Here is a 6,134-nt window from a genome sequence, read left to right on the forward strand (position 1 = left end):
GATGAGGGGGCTGCATGAGTGCTTGCACAGGGTGGGGACACAGGCAGGCAAGAAGGCAGCAGTGAGGAGGGGCCAGGAGAAAAGGAGCGTATTCACACTAGGCCATGGATGGGGGAGCACAGCAGGTGTGTAGAAGACTTGCAAGGGAGCAAGAGGTGGGTCAGCCCTTGTAAAAGAGCAGAGAAACTCAAGCAGGAAAATAAGGACCCCTGCAGGGATGTAGTCTCCACCAGAGCTGGCATCTCATGCAGAGGCGAGGGAGTTCCCACTCAGCAGCTGGGTGGCTGGGGAGGCTGCAGACAGCCCAGACATGGTAACTGGGGCTGGGAGAACCTCAGCATGGAAAGAAGAGGGCTATGGGCAATGGCCGCAAGAAACTTGGCCGTATCTTTGCTCCATGACATAATCTCGGCGGGGAGGGGGCGGGCTGCTCCCAGCGCAGGAGGGGAGGGAGCTGGTCCAGGCTGCAGCATCAGCCTCAGAGAGCCTCAGCAGAGCCACTCCTGCACAGACCAACCCCGTACCCACGAGATGGGCTGGGGGGGACCGTGCTACAGGGATCAGCCGGACACAGAAATAGGAGGGAGGGCATCCCCCATGTGAGGAATGCTGTCCCATCCCAGTGCTGGCGGGTCACTGGTCCCAGTGGCTCCCAGCGCATTCCCGGAGATCTGCAGCTCCATCTGGTGGCTCCAGGGCTGCTCAGGCTGCAGAGAGAAGGCGCTGGTGAAGAGTTGGTGATATAAAAGCAGGTCAGAGCATTTAAGAAAACAAATCTACATGGCGTCTGGACCACACAGCGTTTTCTTGTTATATTCAATTTTTTAACCAATATATCTGAGAATACAGACGAATCTTACAGTAGCAGAAAAAGCAGCATGAAGGGCTACAGGCTATTTCAAAAGTTTATTCAAGTTGCTGTGGTTTAAGCCCAAGCCAGCAACTAAGTACAGCACAACCTCTCACTCAGTTGAACCACCCTGCCTCAGAGGGATGGGGACAAGAACTGGAAAAGGGTAAAGTCTGTGATTTGAGATAGGAACAGTTCAGTAGTTGAAATAAAGTAAATATTAATAATTATAACAATCATTAACAGAGAGATAGTGAGACATAATAAAGACAAGAGATGCACAGTACAGCTCTTCACCACCCTCTGACCGATGTCCAGCACATCCCCTGGAGCAATCAACTCCTCCTGGCCAACTCCTCCAGTTTATTCACTGAGCAGGATAATCTATGGTATGGAAAGTCTGGTCAGTTGTCCTGGCCATGGTCCCTCCCAGCTCCTGTGCACCTGCTCCACTGGGAGAGCATAGGAAACAGAGAAGTCCTTGACCTAGAGTAAGCACTACTTGCAACAACTGAAACATCAGTGTGTTATCAACATTATTATTCCCATATTAAATCCGAAGTAAAATGCTGTAACATTTACAAAGAAGAAAATTATCTCCATCCTGGCTGAAACAGGACACTAGCACTTACAAACCAACTTAACCTCATTTTTCTGGGTCAAAGTTGTGGCCACAGGATATTCTGTGCCCATGAGTAAGTTCTGCAGGAGCCCAGCTCCCCTGAAAGGAAGGTAAGAGTCAGGATGTTAGGCTGCATGGGGATAACATATTTCCTCCCAAGCTTATGACACCCAACAGATCCCTAAAGCCCTGCAGGGTAAAGTAGCAGAAGGCAGGAGTCTGCATCTTCCCCTTTGCACAGACTGTTTAGCACAATATTTCAAATTTCCTCACAACTGGTGCATAGACTTTTGACTTGCTGCCACAGCCTTCTTGCACTTGTGAAGTTTGGGGACCCTTTGCCCCCTCTGCAGGGTACCCAGACAGCTGGCCAAAGGCAGGGCAGTCTGGGGACGTGTCTCCCTGGAGGGGAGATAAAAACAGCCCCCAGCTTCCCTCCAAGATGACCACACACACCTAGAAAAGGCTTTTGAGAGATTAAAAAGCACAAATGCATCTTTGGGCTGAGGAGAAGGGGCTTGTTTTATTCTTGCAAGTAATGAACCTTATCCTGTGTGTGGGGTAGCTGGGAGATTCATCCTCATACAGAATATGTCCCATAAGAATCCATCAGACCTATCAGTCTTCCAGAGGCTGTGGGACAAGGTGCTGAAGCATGCCAGTGCATCCCCGAGCCACCAGGAGCTGGGGAGCTTGCTGAGCCGAGAGCAAGGGCTGACCTTGGGTACCCAATTTTCCAGGCAGTTCATCAGCTTCGCTAGCCATCACCCCAGTTCCTCTTTGTGATCCCCAGGTCTCTCTACATCAAGGTAAAATAAAGCACAACAAAGATGATCAGTGCCAAAACACAGAGCAAAGAGCTGCCGATGCAGCAGCAGCGTTTCCAGGGGAAGTTGCTGTTGGAGGGTGAGGGTTGCTGGGTCGAGCCTGTGTGGGGCCTTAAGCCCTGGCATTTCAGGGTCTGAGAGGTCCTGGACACATTTGCATTCCGAGCAACCCGTGCTGGGGCTGGCTTCAACTTAGTGCCATGGGTCCTGGCCTTGCCCACACTAATCAAGGGCTTACAGTCATCTGATGCCAGGGAAGGCCGTGACTCAGCGCCACGGGTCCTGGCCTCCCCCATGTTTGTCAAGGACTTCCAGACATGTGGTGCCCAGGCCAGCCATGACTCGGTGCTGTGCATCCTGGCCTTGCCCTCATCTGTCAAGGGCTTCCAGGCATCCAGAGCCAGGGCCCTCTGGGACCTGCTGCAAATGCCCAGCTGGCACGCCTCGCAGTGGGCACAGTCATGGGGTCCTGTCACCGGTGTATCCACCACGACTTCCAGGAGATCTGAGGGCTGGACAGGCCTTTTGTAGAAATACTGGAGGATCTTTATCACCAGGTTGTGCAGAATTGTCTCCATAGTCTCCAGGCTGAAGTCAGGATCCTCCAGCTGGGAGTTGGGGCAGCGCCTGCATTTCTGGCGAAAGATTCTCATCTGTACCGTGCCCCAGCCTTGGCAGTGGCACATGTGGAACAGGATGTGCACTTTGGCAGAAGACCACTTTTGAAAGCACTGGGAGCACTGAAACCTGTCAGGGCAAAGAGAAGACTGGCTCATCCCAGGCACCCCACGCTGAGGCAGGGGCTTTCAGTGCAGTCAGTAGGGACGAGGGTTAACACAGGTCATGGACTATCGCACCAAACTGTCCTCCCCCTAACAGCATGATCCCAGTCTGGGAAGTTCACCACAGATGTGAGCTGAAGGCTGGTCCCAGCATAGCAGATTCCAGAAGCCAGGCTGGGATCCTGGCCCCACTGCCAAAAGCAGGGGCCCCTGGAGTGGGAAGCAATCAATCCCTATTTGGGATTCCAGCCCCTCACCCATGCTGACTCATCACAGCTCAGTGGAAAGCCAGCATCAAGCCTAAGACTGGGTAAGACAATAAAAAAAAACAAAATAGAAGGAAGGTGTGGGTGGAGGGTGCAGGGCAGGTGAAGAGAAGGTGTGTAGCCCACAGCTCTTCATCTTGCACAATCTGTACAGGGACTGGCGACCTCCATTTGCTGCCGCTCAGGCAGGGTGTCTGAGCAATGCCCAGGGTGGAAATGTTTGGGATGGGCTCCTCATCAGCAATGCAGAGGCACAGCCTCCCTCTGCCCAAGGCCCCGCAGCCTGGTGCAGGTGCAGAGGCTGCTGTGGCATCACCCCATGTCCTAGCACACAGTGGTTCTCCCTCTCCTCATCCTCTGGGGGCAAACCCAAAAGATTTGGTTCTGGTGAGGTATAATTTCCCCTACTTGCTGAAGGAACACTTTTCATCTTGATAACAACACGAGGAAATTCTGGCCAAATAGCAGCTATCCTTTCGCCCTCTTGAGCTGCTGAACTATTCTCCTCTCCAATTACCATGTTTTCCAGTTTGGCAATTACCCACTGAGATTCAGACAAAAATTAAGAAACCATTCACAGCCTCATGCACCTCCAAACTCCCCCTTTTGCTCAAAACCCTGTTTCCTGCAAACAAATTTCAAAAAAGGAAAAGGTCCACATGGCAACTCATCAACCCTGATCCCAATCCAACAGGGACTGTGAGCAGCCCCCTACCTCCCATGAGCACGGCGCTGCACAAACTCCTTCCAGCCAGGCCTGCATGCCTGTACCTGCAGGCAATCATCCTCCAGAAGTGTCCAGGGATCCGTTATGTGCATTTCTTCAATCTTCACTGCAAAAAAGTTCTGCCACGTGCTCATAGTTCCACTTGAAGCTGGGGAAGAGGTAGTGACCAAGCCTGCAAGTCAAGCTTTCAGCTTCAGAATGCTAATACACATGTAACTGCCTTTTCCCTACACTTTTCCTCTTTGTACAATGCTTTTGTGCTTGGAGAAGGGAACCTTTGCTCCTGCAGGAGCAGCACCGCCCCATCCCAATCTCTGGGTCAACAGTCTCTGCTGACACTGCACCAGTTCTTGGCCAGGTGAAATGTCCCCTAAAGCTTGGAAAGCCACAATGCTGCTCTGTCCGTAGGTAGAAAATCTGGAAGCAAAACCCCCTGCCAGGCTGCCCATGCCCATCACATTCATGGCAGTAGGGAGAATTTAGAAAGATTTGCCCGGCTTAGGAATAATGAAAGTGAAACCCATCGAAAATGGAGGACTCAGCAGCTGATAAAGCTCCAGATAACCTTATCTTTCTCAATAGCTGCCACCAACTATGGGCTATTTTTACCAACTTTCAAGTAATTTGAGCAGTAAAAGGCCTAACATGAAACTGCAGGGTGGAAAATTGGGGAGGACAGCATGGTACGTAAAACCAAAAGAGATGAGGTGTGCTCTGAGCTGAGTACACCCAGGCAAGGTGTAAACAGCAGGGTTGGGGCTGCTTGCAGCCCTCTGCCTTCCAGCTCACCCTTCTTGGGGTGCACAGGTTCCCCAGGAAATCCCACAGAGAGCAATGCAGGACAGAGACCAGGTTAGATAAGATGCCAAATGATAACAGGTCTTGAGTTTGAGGGAGATCTTGATAAGGCAGGTTTAGCTCCAGGCAGTCCATGTAGGTAAATCCCAGGAACCACAGCCTGGCAGGGAGGCCCTGATGTTTGCTGCTGGAAGGGAAAAGCAGCAAGTCATTTGTACCAAGAGCTCTAACCTTCACAACGTGTGCCGCCCCTTCTGTGAGAGCAGAGACAGGTGACGAGTTCCCAGGGCAGAGCAAACCTTCAGCTTCCACATTTTCCTTCTTTGAGCTTCCTTCCACTCTCAGTTACACCTTGATACCATCATCTAGAGCTGGACTGGAAGGAAAGAAAGTGCTTGGAAGCAGAGGAGCCAAGGAGGCTTATGGAGCGGTAGAAAGCTCTAATCTATGGATAGACCCTGAGTCACCCCCTTGCTGAGACCCCTGTTGTGGGTTCATTGGGCTGGGGCAGTGAACTACAAGCAGAACAGTGAAGGAGAGACCATCCCACCAGTGTTTTCAATGTTCATAGATGGGAGCTGGGGGACATCCCTGGCTCAGGGCTGGTGCATGAGGAGAAAGAGACAAAGCAGCAGATCTTCCCAGCCTCCTCTTATTCTTATCCCTGAGGCCTCATATCTATAGGTGTATTAAAGAAGACCCCTTTATGTACCCTGCCACAGAGGGGTCTTCAGGGCTGCAAATTTCATGGTACAGAAGGTGGGAGCTAAGTAGGGAAAGGGCTGGCCTCACAGCTGGCACCATGGCCCAGCACAGCATAGGAACCCAGCCAGCAGCAGGGTGACCAGGATGGGGCCCCCACCCTGCAGCATCTGCCTGTCCCCTTGACCTCTTCTGTGTTATTGTCCAAGATTTACCCTGAGGGAGGTTGAATGGCTGAAAGACCTTCCCTTTACATCTAGGGCATGCCTGTGTTAAACATCTCCAGCTGTTTTGAGGAGGAGCCCCCCAGGGACACAGCCCTGTCTCCTGACACTTATATTCACCCAAACAAACCAAACACTTCATCTGGAGGATCTGTGGTTTCAGCCCAGCTCTTCCTCCTCGAGGCTGCTGACACAGGGTGGAGGGATTCTCCCCTCGGGACAGGCACCTCTCCCCAGACTTCCCACCCCAGGGGCCAAAACACTGCCCCTCTGGCACACTGCTCAGCGGGGATGCAGCGGTATACCTGCTGTGGGAACGGGTCCCCGCCTTCATAA

The sequence above is a fragment of the Catharus ustulatus genome, chromosome 10, assembly GCF_009819885.2.
Source record: "Catharus ustulatus isolate bCatUst1 chromosome 10, bCatUst1.pri.v2, whole genome shotgun sequence".
NCBI lineage: Eukaryota > Metazoa > Chordata > Aves > Passeriformes > Turdidae > Catharus > Catharus ustulatus.